Here is a 14,963-nt window from a genome sequence, read left to right as displayed (position 1 = left end):
ATGTTTCTTTTGTTGGTAAGAATATCTGTCTTTCTGCAGCAACTAACTATGGTTGTGGATAGGAGTGTTTTTATTAACTTTTACTGTCAAGGTCTAATGAAGGACAATATATGTTACTGTTATGGAATTATTGAAAGTATTCTGCCTTAAAATTCAAAATAAAAAACAAAAATGGCACAGTTGGTTTCCGGAGACTGTAATCTTGTAATTAGCTCTGCTATTGCTATATTCAGTTAATCTCTGATCAGAAGGCTCTGTAATATTATATAAACTCTATGACTTAAGGCATCTTTTAAAAATGAAGAACCTCAAAAACAGTGACAGTTCGAAATAATCCCAAAGGTAAGTTACCACATTTATAGTACTAAACTATGGGAAATGAGGACTGTCAAGGTGAGAGTCAAATACAAAAGTCAAGATCAGCAGTCTCACAGATTTTAAAAGTATATTTAAAAATATATCTTGAGAAATTAATTTTATCATTTAAACTATTAATTATATGGATTATGAATACTCAATAAAATCTGTAAATTAAAACTATTATATATGGATTATGAATACTCAATAAAATCTGTAAATTCAATGAAACCCCAAGTCAGGATATGCAAGTATTTATATTGAAGGTTAACAGAAATTTTAAAACCTATATGCAAGTTTAGGTCAACTATCTCTCACTGTTAAAGCATTAAGAAAAGTTAATTTGACATTTTCAAGCCAAACAGAGGTGACTTCCAATAGGCAAAAATCTTTTAAGTTAAAATTGGGGTTCTATTTAGACTAAGGTAATATCTGGTCATTATCTAGTACGTGGATAGATCATAAAAGCAATAATATACAACCATATGAATAATATGGATTTTTTCCATTAATCACTGATCATATATGGCTTAACTGTCAATATAGACTGATTAATAGTAATATAGAATAAGAAAGGAAGGATTCAGGAGGCCAATATAGCAGATTGAGTGGGGATTTTGCACAATAATCCTGATTTAAGGCACTGACCTTGAATATAGTATAGAGGGGACATTTCTGAGACATATTTAGGAGATATAGTTGATGGTATTTACTGACTGCATAAAAGGACAAGGATGAGAAAATGGATTATGATTGTACATGATAATGGACATATTTATTAACTAAGGGATATATTTCTATCTTGATGTCTGGGTTGGCACACAAACTTGTACTTCTAAAAATCAGTAAGATGCAATATGAAATAAATGAACCCATCATATACACTGCCTCATTCAATTTATTTCAATTAGCCAATTGGCGGATAGAGATTGGGATTGCCCACCTGTATAGACTGACTTGGAGAGTAATAAACTGATAATCATTTTTAGTGAAGATTTGGAACAGGGTTTAAAAGATACTCAAACAGCAATTCTGCAATGGCCTCTCTTTTCCATGTCTGATGCTTCCAATTTGGAGGAAATCTGTATGTTCTCACAGAAATCCAACATTTAAAGCAAAGTGAAGGGCAGCCCGGGTGGCTCAGCGGTTTAGCGCCGCCTTCAGCCCAGGGTGTGATCCTGGAGACTCGGGATCGAGTCCCACGTCTGGCTCCCTGCATGGAGCCTGCTTCTCCCTCTGCCTTTGTCTCTGCCTCTCTCTCTTGTGCTCTGTGTCTCTCATGAATAATTGCATAAAATCTTAAAAAAAATAAAGCAAAGTGAAGAAAAAGCCCTAGTGAAATATAAAAAAATCATTTTATACTTAGAATAGGTATTAATACTAATTTAAAAACCTGATCTACAATCAAATTAGAATCAATATCTAGACATGTGAGTGAATATGCCTGTAGATGACTCCATTCCAGTTGCCGGCCGCAAGTCTCCCTTTCTAAATACTAGGAGGAACGAGCTACTGTTGTTGTATTCTGTTGGAATTTCTGACCCACAAAATTCTTAAACATGCTAAGTGATTGTTCCACACTGGCATGTCCTGGGGGTGAACTTACTGAGCCATACTAACTTGAACAACACCTGATCATCATCATCTTATTCCTGAGCTATTGAGAAAACTTTCTTTTGATCCGCTTTACTACCATTCAATCCATCAGTAAGTCTCTTGCTTCTACATTTTTAAGAATATCATAAATCCAATGATTTCTCACCATTTTCATGGGGACAAAAATAGATTTCCCAATTTTACTCTCATCTTACAATATGTTTACCACAGTAGCCAGAATCACATACATTTTGCATACACACACACACACACACACACAGACACACAATCATAACTCTTTACTGTTCAAAACTCTATCTTCTAGTCACTTAAAAGGAAATTAGAAGTCTTTAATGTGGACTATCAATTCTCCAGGAATTATCTGATCTCATATTCTATCACACATTTTATTGTCTACTTCTGCTCCAGTAACAGTTTTTATGTTACTGGAATGTACCAACTTCATTCTTGCTTAAGGACTTTTGTACTAGCAGGTTACTTTGCCTAAAATATAACTCCCAAAATATTTTCCTGGCTAGATCCCTCATTTGATTCATGTGTTTTCTCAAGCACTTCCTCTTCAGAAATACCTTTCTTACCCTAACTAAACTAATTATATAGGCAAGAGAAGAATCAATTTCCATGATTCCTTATTTTGCCTTTTACGTATATGGCCTAACTCCAACAGTTAAGCCATATTCAGTTATTGGTTCACTGTTCATCTTCTCTACTAGAATATTAGTTATGTGATGGCAGGGACTTCATTTATTTCACAATGTATTCCCAGAGCCTAGAACACATCCTGAAACCCAGTGAGTGCTCTGAAAGATTTATAGAATGAATGGACAAACGAATGAATAAATGGATGATGAATCTGCCTGGGGAAGAGTTTGTCATCTCTGGTCTCTTAGAAGGAGCTAATAAGCTGTGAAATAATAGTTCTACATTATAGCAGCTGTATGCTTTTGGATATGCTTATCTAAACTTCTCTTACTTCACTTTTCTCATCTGTTAAGATGGAGAAATAATAATGTTCCACATACATAATTTCAATACAAACATGGTATTTAGCGCTCTGTTAGTAATATAGTGGGATCTGAACAAATGTGACTCTCCTTTCCCAGTTAGATTCATAGCCTATACATCCCAGTTAAACCTGGCTACATCTCAGATGTCTTACCTCTACAACTGCTCTAACTCAAATCCTGGAATACTGGGAAATGGCAAAGGAGAACATTACAGGCCTTGCCAAAGGGCGTGAATTTTATCCTGAAGTCAAGATGGAGTTGAAGGAGTTTAAACTTTAATATAAATAGAAATACTCAGGTAACTATGGCTAAATGTGACAAAGGCAAATATTAAAAATTGGAACCACTTCTAGCTGCTCTGCTTTGCATTAATATTGTGGAATCTTCAAAAAAGAAAAACGTGTTATATATGAATAAGGGATTTTTGAAATGGAAAACAATCTTAAATCATCTTGTCCATCATACTGTCAAAGCAGGTTTTAATATGCTGTTTGATTTGAGATCTATAAATATAAAAGGAAATATAATATTTTTACTACCACTTTATCATTTTGGGAACAAGATTTAATATGTGTATCATTTGACATTTTTTAAAGTAAGCTCAACATCCAACAGGGGGCTTGAATTCACTACTCCAGGATCAAGAGTCACATACTCTACCAATTGAACCAGACAAGTACCCCTCATTTGACATTATTAGTACCTTCACACTTATATATAGGCCCAACTTTGATTAAATATTACCATCACACATTTCTTCTCCCTTCCCTTATATTCCCTTTCACTATTATTTATATTTCCGTGGGAAATATCAGAAAGGGAGACAGAACAGGAAGACTCTGGGAAACGAACTAGGGGTGGTGGAAGGGGAGGAGGGCGGGGAGTGGGGGTGAATGGGTGACGGGCACTGAGGGGGCACTTGATGGGATGAGCACTGGGTGTTATTCTGTATGTTGGTAAATTGAACACCAATAAAAAATAAATTTATTATAAAAAAAGAAAAAATATTTCCATCAGTTTTTCATTGTTAAATTCTTCTTTATATGCTTACAATATTTTTTTCTAATTTTCTGTATTGTATATTAATACCATCTGGTACAAAATGGGAGTGTTTTCAGTGCAAAATCTAGAAATGTTGGAAGATTGATGAGATATGAAGAGCTTATAGAGAAAATGAGGCCTTGAACTTTGTTTTCATTTTTAAATAATTGAAAAAACAAAAGCTAGTGCCAAAGCTCAGTGATCAAATAGAAGTTAAAACTGTGTACATGAAGAGTAACACTGAAAAGCCAGACATTTTTTACTCTTACTTGCTTTAATTAAACCGCTGCCTTTAGCTACTCATCCAATTACAGCCAGAAGGGGACTATGCAGTTGTTCTCCAATATCAGTCATAAAATAATCCATGTACCATTCAGAAAGTTTTGTTCAGAAACATGTTCATGTGATATGATTTTATATATCCTTATTTTCACACAAATAAAGCTTTTACAAAATATTAAAACTATGCCATATTTAATGCTTAGAATTTTATCATTTGAAAGTTTTAGCAATAATTACTAGAATGTAAAAATGAATGTTATATATATAACATAATGACAAGGACTGAATACTGTATATTCTTTTTTTAAGATTTATTTATTTATTTATTCATTCATTCATTCATTCATTCATGAGAGAAACAGAAAGAGAGAGATGGGCAGAGATGCAGGCAGAGGGAGAAGCAGGCTCCATGCAGGGAGCCTGATGTGGGACTCAATCCTGGGTCTCCAGGGTCACGCCCTAGGCTGAAGGCAGCGCTAAACTTCTGAGCCACCTGGGTTGCCCAAATGCTGTATATTCTTTAAACTATGTAATAAGTGAAATTAAATCATATTTCAGTATAGCTAATATATCATCAGAATAGCTAGCAAGAGGATTAGGTAACAAGAGGATTACCTTCAGAAATTCCATTATTTTCAGTGTTAGCAAAAGAGCAATGTAGAGGGATTGGCCCTTCTTGGATGTCATAAAATGATATGGCCACCAACAGTGCTCACAAATCTCCAAAATGCTAACCTATGTATTTTGAGTAGAAAATATGGCATCATTTTAAAAAGAATGTGATAATCTTGAATATCTTCCATACCTTGAACAATATATCTCAGGATTAATAATAGACTTGAAAAATACCATATTATCACAGCCGGTTTTATAGTGAACTTTTGGAATCTCCACTGCTGGTATGAGGCAATACCACTGAAAGTCCCATGGAATCAGTGACCATACTTGGGAAGCTCATCACTGAGTCCCAAATACTCAGCAGGAGCTTTAACAAATTTTTGAGTAATTGAATGAATGAATGAACTGATCTGTCCCCAAATAAGGATGAAAATCAAAGCATTCCTGGTAAACCAAACACTTGTGAAGAACACTATATCACTGATATATTAAATTCTGTTCCAGGAAGAACTATGAACAGTTGACGACCCTCCAAAGAGTCATCTTTCTCAGGTGCTTCCTAGACTGACAAATGTAAAAAGTAGATGGTACTCAGATCTTTGTATTTGGCCCACTGCTCTTCTCACTCTGCAAACTTTCCTTGGATGTCTTTATTCAGTTTTATGGTTTTATCTGTAATTTTTGTATATTCCCAAACTTATATTTTTAATTCAGATCAGATCATTATCCTAAGTCACAGACTCCCTTATATAAGTCTGTGGTACATATGTATCAGATGCTTATTCATGCAGGAGTTAAAATTCTCCATGTTCCAAATGGAAATTTTTGTGTCACTGTTTTCATAAGACACTTATATGTACCATTTAAGATCCTCTTATCTTTATCTGCTTCTAGGTGAGTGACCTGGTGTCACTCTTTCCAGTCCTAGATATTGCTGAACAAATTCTTCTCCCACCCTCCCTTGGAAGGACTGCCATGAGAGATAGTAATTTATTTGATTTCTAAGAATCCAGTGAGACTGAACCACCAGTTCAATGATTGCCAAGTAGTATCCGGCCTGCTAACACATCCCATATTTAAGCTCTATTTCACTCGTTTTCCCTCTCTTTGATCTTTGGAATTGCATTCTTTAAAAAAGTAGTAGCATATGAGAAATCCAGGCTGGTAAACCACCAAAATTTGCTTCTCTGTTGGTGACAGATGCTGATGTTATCCATTTTTACCCTGACACTTCGGCAAAAATCCTAGGAGTCATTCTTGTCTTCTTTTCTTCCTTAATCTGCTTGAAACTCAGTAGCTAAATCTGGCCATCATTTATTCTAAATAACATGCATTGACAAACTTTTTCTGTAAAGAGCTAGATAATAATATTTTAAGCTTTGTGGGCCATGTATTTCAGTCACAACTACACAATTTTGTGGTTACAAGCTTGAAAGTAGCCAAAGATAATACACAAATGATTGGGTGTGGCTATGTTCTAGTAACACTTTATTCATGAGCACTGAAATTAAAATTTCATTTAATTTGTATATATCACAAAATATTCTTCTTATTTAAAAAATATTTTATTTATTTATTCATGAGAGACACAGAAAGAGGCAGAGACACAGGTAAAGGGAGAAGTAGGCTCCCTGTGGGAGCCTGATGCAGGACTCAATCCCAGGACCCCAGGATCACGACCTGAACCAAAGGCAGACATTCAACCACTGAGCCACCCAGTGCCCCAAAATATATTCTTTTAAATAAAATTTCCAACTGTTCAAAAATGCCAAAAAATTTACTCCGTTCCTGTGCCTTGCAAGGTAGTGAGCTGAATTTTGCCTGTGGTTACCATTTGTTGACCTCCAACCTAGTTGCAAGGTGTCTGGAAAAGGAGGTCCCTCTCTTAGCTTCTGCCTTTAGTAAAAGCTCCACATTACTTTGTTTGACAGCTAGCTATATCTCTGCTTAGGCTGCTTCTCTGACTACTACGTATCTATGTATGTCCTCTTTTGTATCGAATATACCCAGCCCCTTCCCAAAAGACAGGGCACACAATCTCATCTAGTCAGTGCATCCAACTCAAAGTCATTGATTTTGGCTAATCATTGGACTAGCCAATAGCTAGTCCAATAGCACTGGACTAATATCCAGTCCTTATTACTCAATCTGCCTGTGGCTTCTTAAAGGTCTAGAGAGCTACAAATTCAAATGTGATTTCTATGCTTAGTAGTAATAACATACACAGAAAAATAAAAATAATATAAGCAGATGGAATAGGAACAGCATAATTGTACAAAATGCCCATGCAGAGCGAAGCATGGGAATGTAGCAATGACAAAAAGCAGCTAAGTCATTGATTGTGACACCTTCTGCCTGGCACTATAGAGAATTCCTTGATTAGACTGATTTTCTTGGAAAACAACCTTCCCATTCATTAGGTCTCACCCAGCTCTCTGGTCTTATCTGAAATAGGCTCTGGGTAGAGGAAGGCAGAGCTTTCACATAGTGCTTCATGTTGGTATAAATTTTGGGACCTAAATAAATAAATAATAAATAAATAAATAAATAAATAAATAATAAATAATAAATGAATGAAATTTTGGGACCAAGAGATATTTTATAGTTATAAGGGTTTGTTGTTTTTAATTCAGGCTTGTGGTTTTCTTGGCAATGTATTTCCATTAAAATTTAAAAAGCACTGATCTATTTGCATTTAGTCTGTTTGTAACAATATGAATTATGATCTTTCCTTGTCAAAGTTCTCAAGCTGGCTTTATTTTTTTGTTTTGTTTTGTTTTTCTTCTCCTCTTAAACCATTAATGGCAGCTACTTAACTTAATGACACTACTTGATGTCATCTGAACAATATGGGTGTAAGACATAAAGCATCTTTTCAATTTATCTTTGCTCTATGGCCTAGTTCATATATTTTGCTAATATATCTTAATGAGCCTGTGTTTCTCTCAGCATTATATGTTCTTAATTATTTAGGGGGAGAGATTCTGGAATGGTCAGCTTTTCTAGACTTTAGAAGCTTCAATCATGTCAGATCTTTCAAGTACTCCTCAGCCAATAAAAGATAACTAATAAAAAAAAAAGATAACTAATGCTCTTCCTAAAATTCATATGCCAGAAATCAGTTACTTTCCTTCAGCTCACATCTCATGGATGAGGCCTAGCTCAGTAGTCTTACCTAGATGCAAGAGTCGGTGGAGGGGATTGATTGAGCAAGTTTGTTCTTGGATGTGCAACTGTTTCTATGAGGCAATTCTATATTATGGAGGGGGTGCATAAACTGTTCTGTTGCAAAGCTAGTAGTGAATTTAACTTTTATTCTGAAAGCAATGGCAAGCATTTGGAAGGTGGCCATCCATTAATACCAAAAGCAGAGACTGAGAATAAAATATGTCTGAAACATAGCACAGTATGTAGAAGCCTCCAGGCACTGAAGTCTCACCTTATCTGTCTCACCAGTTTTGAACATATGAGAGTTTTTGTGAACCATCATTAATCATGAACACTACCATGAATGCTATTATTCCCAAATGAATGTTTCTACTTTTCATAATAACCACATGTGTTACATATTACCAGAACCTCAAATAGTAGCATTTGAAAAAGATTCATATTAAATTCTAACAGATACAATTATATTTCTATATGTAAAACCCAACTACACACATTTCACTGCAAAAATAAAATACCTTCTTTCTCTTGAATGTTTCATTTCCTAAGTATTAAAATAGACTTTAAAACATAAATATTGATATCTTTCAATTGTCAAGGAAAGTATGTAATGCACAAAGATGTGAATGAGCCAGGAATAGAATACTGCAAAATTTCTACAGTGCAGGGAAATGAAAATATATTTTAGTTAAAAAGCTTATGCCAAATAAAAAAGTTAAATTGGAATGGAAATAAATACAATTTATAGTATAACAAAATCTAGAATTCTATATTTGTACTTTGCTCTTCAGTGTCTTTGTGTTTAGTTTTTATTTATTTTAGTGTATTCTTTTATTTTGTATGGGGAAAAAAATTAGATACTTCTTAAAAAAAAGAGGGTAGTACATTTGAACTTCTAATGGAAAAAATTATTCTTCTTAGATAACTATTCTCTTAGCTGATAGGGAATATGGTCAAATAAACATATGTACAGATGGTTAATTATGATAGTTACCAAAATGGATGCACCTCCTGTGTCACTGTGTTAAGTGCATTGTTTATACACAATTTCATTCAATCTTCATGCCAACTCTATGATACTATTATTATTGTCCTTATTTTACAGGTAAAAAAACTGAAGTAGAGAGAGGTTAAATAACTATGAGAAGGTTATACTGACAATAAGAAGCAGAGCTGAACTCTGAAACTTGATAGTTCTGATTAATTCCTCTGCCATAAAAATATACCAGGTTAAATCAAACCCATTTCCAAAAAAGCTAGTAGTTAAGCTCTCTAGTTTGTCTGTGTAATAGAACAGAAGCAATGTTTTTATAGTGGAAGCATATTAACTGTATTTGTGATGAACTCTGTGCAATAGAAAAAAACATTTTAAATTACTTTTAGAGAAAGAATTGCCTTTAGTTTGTGAAATACTACAGTAGAACATTTAATTGTGAAAATACAGGCCCCAGGGCATGGTCCAGAAATTAAAAAAAAGAAAAAACAATATTATGAAAGTTAATTGTTCTTTTTAATATGATAGGGAAAAGTTATATTGAGTTTCTAGAGAGCCAGGGGTTAGGGGTTAGATTCTAGGGAGGACGCATAATTTCTATTAAGGTTGAGACTGAGGCCAAGAGCAGATCTTTAAGAAATGTCTGAGGTTGGCAGCTCCCACATTCGGGGCATATATATTTATAGCAGCAATGTCCACAATAGCCAAACTGTGGAAGGAGCCTCGGTGTCCATCAAAAGATGAATGGATAAAGAAGATGTGGTTTATGTATACAATGGAATATTACTCAGCCATTAGAGACGACAAATACCCACCATTTGCTTCAACGTGGATGGAACTGGAGGGTATTATGCTGAGTGAAGTAAGTCAATCGGAGAAGGACAAACAGTGTATGTTCTCATTCATTTGGGGAATATAAATAATAGTGAAAGGGAATATAAGGGAAGGGAGAAGAAATGTGTGGGAAATATCAGAAAGGGAGACAGAACATAAAGACTCCTAACTCTGGGAAACGAACTAGGGGTGGTGGAAGGTTAGGAGGTCAGGGGGTGGGGGTGAATGGATGACGGGCACTGAGGGGGGCACTTGACGGGATGAGCACTGGGTGTTATTCTGTATGTTGGTAAATTGAACACCAATAAAAAAATTTATTAAAAAAAAAAGAAATGTCTGAAGTTGGAATGGTCAAGGGATTTTTAAGACCAAGGATGGGCAATGTTTTCATATTCTTGTATTGCTATGCTATTCTCTGAAATACCTGACCCCTTTTCCCTGAACTCCAACCCTCAAATTTTGTGTTCATAATTCTTTGGAAAACATTTAGGAAAAAAAGACTGTGATAACATTTTATTTGAGGAAGAACAAATGACAATTACAACAATAGCTAGGCTAGTAATAATAAAGTGTATATTAGGAATTTGACACCATTAAGAGAATCTTTTAAAAGTATATATTAAATCATCAATCTCTTACAGCAACATTCCATAGCCAAGATTGTTATCATTATCATTGTTTATAATGAAGAATTAGGTCACAGAGATATTAAGTAGCACAACCAGCATTCAGTGTGTGGTTCCAGACCTACCGTTCTTCCCTTTCTACTTGTTTGCTCCAAGCTTTAGAATTAGAGTTTAAAAAAAAAAAAAAAAGAATTAGAGTTTAAGTAACATCAAGGTGTCAGTTCACTTGAAAAATTCAACTAAAAAGAGTTTAATAAAAGCTATGCATTTAAACACACCTTCCCTTGTAATCATGGGGAAGACAGAAGCAACATTCGTTGGACGTAAGTAATTTTCAGATACATCAGGAAATTAGAATTCCACAAAACTGCTCACTCTATTGCTGTACTTGAGGAGTGGCCAAATAATACATGTTATGTCCACAAATGTAATTAATTTCCTTAGATGTGTATAAAGTTGAAGACTTCAATTACACATTTATTAGTTCTAGAATAAAACACAGCTACTTGGGAATTTATGTGTCTATTCTTTGCCCACATTTATTAATAAATAAACTCTATTCATATAGATTAGGGATATCCTGCCATACCCAAATCATAAGAATTCTGATATATGTAATTAAGTCCACTATGGAATTCTAGAGAAGAAAATATTTTTAAATATTGTGAAATAGATTTAAGATATCAAAAATTTCAAAATAAATGAGGTGATAATTCGTCTTGGGTTTGAATAATTCAGAAATAAAAAAGACCTATTTCCAAGTGTGTGTGTGTGTGTGTGTGTGTGTGTATTTTTTATCCTACCTTTCCAAGAGAAATACAAATTAAAAGCAAAAACAAACCAAAATGTCTGATATATGGGAAACAAAGCTGTCTGAGAAGATACATACATTTTTCAAGTATACAAGTATATAATCTCAATATTTTCCTTCATGTAGAACTATGGAATTTGATTAAAATATAGCACAGCAAAAATAAATAAATAAATAAATAAAATATAGCTAAAACACTTTCTGAAGCATGAATTTATAAAGCAGTTTCCACTAAAGCCTTAATTCCAAATATTGCAGGATTAAAATATTTGACATGGCTGATTTCATCATCTTTTAAATACTTAATACATCTTCTATGTAAATCTATATATTTAAAGATTTTACTTATTTATTCAAGGGGGGGTGGAGAGAGAGAGAGAGAATGAATGAGCAGAGGGAGAGGGTCAAGCAGAGTTCTCACTGAGCAGGGAGCCTGACGTGAGAGGCTTGATCCCAGGATCCTGGGATCATGACCGGAGTGGAAGGCAGATGCGTAACTGACTGAGCCATCGTGCTGCCCGTAAATCTTCATATTTTAAGTGAAGTTTAATAAATGGTGTTAGGAAATCTAGATACCCACATGCAAAAGAATGAAACTGGACTCTTATCTGGTGTTAAAAAAAAATCAGTTTAAACTGGATTAAAAACTTAAATGGAAGACCTGAAACTATCATACTCCTAGAAGAAAACATAGGGAAAAGCTCTCTGACATTGACCTCAGTAATGTTTTTTTTGGATGACACTGAAAACCTCAGGCAAAAAAAGCAAAAAATGCAAAAGTGGGACTGTGACTATATTAAAAAAAAAAAAGGCTTCTGCAAAGCAAAGGAAGTTTCCATCAACAAAATGAAAATGCAACCCATGGACTGGAAGAAAACATCCATAAACCATATGTCTGATAAGAAGTTAATATTCAAAATATATAAGAAATTCATTTGGCCCAATAGCTAAAAGACAATCCAATTTAAAAATGGTCAAAGGAATACATTTTTTTCCAAAGAGGTATATAAATGGCCAACAGATATATGAAAAGAGGCTCAACAACAGTAATCATCAGAAAAATGCAAATTTCAACCATAATGAGGTATCACTTCATACATGTTAAAAAATGAAAGAAAAGAAAAGAATAGAAAAGAAAAGAAAGAAAGAAAAAAGAAATACAAGAAAGAAGAAAGAGAGAAAGAGAGAGGGAGGGAGGGAGGGAGGGAGGGAAGGAGGGAGGGAAAAAATGATAGCAAATACTGGAAGGGATATGAAGAAAAGAGAGCCCTATACACTGCTGTGGGAATGTAAATTGGTATAGCTACTAACAGAACACTGTATGGAGGTCACTCAAAAAACTAAAAAGAGAATTACCATATGATCCAGCATCCTTCTTTTGGGTATATATGCAAAGGAAATGAGATCAGTAACTTGAAGAGGTATCTGCGCTTCTGTACTCATTGAAGCATTATTCACAGCAGCCAAAACATGGAAACAATATAAATGTCCCTCAATGAATGGGTAAAGAAACTGTGGTATATATGCATAACAGAATATTAAGCCTCAAACAAGAAGGAGATCCTGACATTTGTGACAAAATGGATGAATGTAGAAGACATTATGCTAAGTGAAATAAGCTACACGTAGAAAGAAAAAATTGCATGATCTCACTTATATAGAGAGATCAGAGTCAAATATATAGAAGCAGAGAGTTACCAGGTTCAGGAAGGTGAAGGGTGATGGGGAGATGTTGGCTAAAGGGTATAGAATTGAAGTTCTGTAGGACTAGAGTTGTGTAATTTATACAGTTTAGAGATCTAATATACAAAATGATGATCATAGTTAATAATACTGTATTAAATACTGGAGATTTGCTATGAGACTAGATTTCAGGTGGTCTCACCATTAGAACAAATGGTAACTATGTGAGGATATGGATATGTTAATGAGTTTGACTATGGTAGTCATTTCATTATGTATATGTATGTTAAATATTGTACACTGTAGACATATAAAATTTTATAAGATCTTTAAAAATAATAAAAATAGATTTTAAGGGTATAAATTAAATAGTAAGATTTTTAATTTTTAAAAAGATTTTATTTACTTATTTGAGAAAGAGACAGAGACAGTGCAAGAGACAGAGCACACAAATCAGGGGAATGGGGCAAGGGGAGAGGGAGAAGCAGGCTCCTTAGTGAGCAGGGAGCTCTGATGACTCAGAGCTTGATCTCAGGACCCTGGGATCATGACCTGAGTTGAAGGCAGATGCTTGACTGACTGAGCCACCCAGATGCCCCAAGTAGTAAGATTTTAAAAATATTTTAACGCTGACAGAACATTTCCTACAAGGTGTCAAGTGGACAATGACACATATAACGAAAGTCATAAGGAATAAACCCATAGAAGATAACAGAAATGAAAAATGGAACCAAATACAATAATGAGAGAAGTGAAGCAATAATATATAGTAGAAAAGAAATAAATGCAAACACATATGAATCCATCAAACTGTCAACTCAGTTTTACTAGACTCTAAGTCTTAAACAATGAAAAATACAGAAATAAAATATTTATTATTTTGTTTATTTAATAATGTTGCTGTTGGCTGCCACTGTATGGTCTATTTTCACACAGCCTGGTAGATACTAACAAAATTTTCTGAAGGCAGGTCTCCTATGGTACTGTTCTTGTCATGGGAATCAGCAATTCATGGCATAAATTAGCTGTTTCAAAAACATTATACTAAGCTGGCAGTTGCAAAAGGTAGCCATGTCAAGGCATACTCAAAATAGAATTCCAACATCTATGATAAATTCGGCTTCATGTAGAAAGTCCTCTCTGCTTCAGTCTCAAATACACAAAATAGAATAAACATCAAACTACAATTTCAGCTCCTGTCCATAATCTGGTCTTCACATGTAAATGATGACCATGTCTCCAGGAGGCCAAGAGTATATCAATCTCACAGTACATTGTCATAGACAAGTATTTGAATGATTAAAACCTAGAGAAAATTGTAATCTACCTCATTTCTCTTGTTTCATTTTAGGTATAATTTGACTATATTATTTGAATGAATAAAATGATGAACTTTGGACTCCCATTTCTGAGTAATCAAATTTTGCTTTTACATTTTGTTTTGAAGGTTCATATTATTTACTTGAAAATGATAGTGGATGCTTATTTTGTAAAAAGAAAAAAATAGCACTGATGTATTACTAGAGCGTGAAACTCTATACCTTGGTCTATTACTAATAAAACATTTATATCAGATATTTTATTAAAAGTAGGATTCTATATTGTGACCACAAATTTACAACAGCATGCTATATACTTTATAACTTACACTATTTTGAAGGCTAATAGTGTTTGATTTAATGATACTACAATGTCTTGTTGAGAGAATTTGTGAATAAAGAATTAAAAAGTGGAAAATGATCTCCGACAGTTTGGTTTTTTAAAATCATTTCTTCTGTTTGAATTCTTCTCCTCATTACACAACACATTACTTCAGAAATTGTAATTATTTAAGAGACAAGGTACAAATAATCTAGAGTATTACATGGAGAAATATTTGAATGTGTAATAAAGGTTAAGTCGGTTGTATATAAGACAGATTCATA

The 14,963-nt window shown here is 34.1% G+C and overlaps 1 protein-coding gene and 1 long non-coding RNA gene across 2 annotated transcripts in view; one reads left to right on the top strand and one right to left on the bottom strand.

The window, feature by feature from the left end:
• EYS (EGF-like photoreceptor maintenance factor) overlaps window positions 1-14,963 on the bottom strand; it is a 1,514,868-nt gene that overhangs the window by 471,763 nt on the left and 1,028,142 nt on the right. The window lies entirely within an intron of this gene.
• Window positions 1,929-14,963, top strand: part of LOC144317301 (uncharacterized) — a 95,398-nt gene continuing 82,363 nt past the window's right edge. Inside the window, exon 1 of the long non-coding RNA XR_013383258.1 lies at window positions 1,929-2,064. This is a non-coding gene — a long non-coding RNA (uncharacterized LOC144317301). The remainder of the gene's footprint in view (window positions 2,065-14,963) is intronic.

This window comes from Canis aureus, chromosome 7 (assembly GCF_053574225.1).
Source record: "Canis aureus isolate CA01 chromosome 7, VMU_Caureus_v.1.0, whole genome shotgun sequence".
Classification (NCBI taxonomy): Eukaryota; Metazoa; Chordata; class Mammalia; order Carnivora; family Canidae; genus Canis; species Canis aureus.
Note: the sequence above shows the minus strand (reverse complement) of the source record. Positions and strands in the feature narration are given on the sequence as shown.